Genomic DNA, 1,648 nt, shown 5'->3' on the forward strand with positions numbered 1-1,648 from the left:
TCACATTTATGTAATGGAGGTAAACAGAACGACAATTGCCGATGTAACAGAGGTTCAGAAACTACATTGCAAACGCTAAATATCGTAAACTAAAGCAACATGAATCTGTTCTTGTCCTATTTGATCTGTAGATCAATCAAACCAAAGGCATAACTTCCAAGCGCCTACAGGGAAAGTTGTTGCTTCACTACTTCGGTTTTGGCAACTGGCCAACACTCACAACTAATGCATCTTTTTATCTCAACGCAACAGACAGAATCAGTGCAAGATGTAACAGCGATCACTTATTTCCTCGTATCGTTCATGATGAACATTGTTATTCCTTGATCTTTGCCCTTATACGCAAGTTTTAAGTAACACATTTTCAACGTTTCGAGCGAAATCTTGTTGCAGCAGTATACACAGACACAAACTCCCCGAGGCAATGGTTTTGTGTAACGAGCCGTTATATGGCCAGTTACAAAGAAGTGAACACGTTGTTTTAACACTTCTTATCGTGCTTCGAATAAGACATTAGTTTTTACGAAACACCACTTCCTCATCTTTGTTTTGTTTAACGTTCATCTACTTCTCGCCCTTGTTATGTGAGATTGCAACGTGTTTTGTAAAGCAAATGTCACGTTCCGACTGTGGATTTTCTTCCCGTACAACGCAACATAAAAAAATTAAACAGATCTGCATATATTTCACGAAACAGTCAGCCATTTTACACAGTCGCATGCTCTGTGATGACCACTAGTTTTGGTAAGATGATAATGTATGGATTCTTATTTTGGGAAGCGAATTGTTTTCCCCTGTGCATTTCAGATCTACAAACAGCTGTAGATCTCTGTAGGTGTTGGTCTTGGAGAAGGGGGGGGGGGCGAGTGCTAAACGAGAAAAAAAATAGCTCTACCACACATCAGAAAAGTCAAGTGTATTTTCCAAGAAATCAAGTTGATTTAAATCGTGTGATTTTTTCCCTAAAAATCAATGATTTCAATCACTTCGAGATTAAATAAATATGTTATGGATTCATGTAGTACAAAAGTTATTTACAAATCTCAGACTAACTAACAAAATATACACATATGTAGGTACTGAAGATGGGGCTCATACGAAAGGGAAATGTAATGTCAATTTAACTGTAAACACGCTTCACAACACAATTATGTTTTCGTGGACAAAAGTAGCGTATAAATTTTGCAGAAAAATATGCAAAATGTCTATTAAGTTTAAACTTTAAATAGTGTCATTAGCATTAAGCTTTAACTAAATACTGCGGCTGATAAAATCTAGCAAACAATAATTTAAAATAAATAACAAAATTCTGGAACAATGACTGAAAAAAATGTGTTGCTTGCATTATGAGACTAATTCCTCGCTTATTTTAAGTTACAGTTAAAGGCATCTATCATTTAATTTCACAAGGAATAAGACAACACAATATACGCTGTTCTCCAAATTAAACCCAAACAAGAGTTTAGTAAATATAAAACACTATATATTTATACTTTGTGCATGTTTTCTTTTTAAAAAAGTAATACTACATGCTATTGAACATATTAACAATAGACGCATGGTGATGGATTATCTTAATTTACATATGATGAAACGGTGACTAAAAATTCAATTAATATTGATTTAATTGCTTCCATCTTTCAGACGT

The 1,648-nt window shown here is 34.4% G+C and overlaps 1 protein-coding gene across 1 annotated transcript in view; it reads left to right on the forward strand.

The window, feature by feature from the left end:
* LOC145981255 (methyl farnesoate epoxidase-like) overlaps nt 1-1,648 on the forward strand; it is a 103,830-nt gene that overhangs the window by 33,597 nt on the left and 68,585 nt on the right. The gene's annotated exons all lie outside the window — the stretch shown is intronic.

Source organism: Lepisma saccharinum, chromosome 29 (assembly GCF_977018435.1).
Source record: "Lepisma saccharinum chromosome 29, izLepSacc3.1, whole genome shotgun sequence".
Taxonomy (NCBI): Eukaryota; Metazoa; Arthropoda; class Insecta; order Zygentoma; family Lepismatidae; genus Lepisma; species Lepisma saccharinum.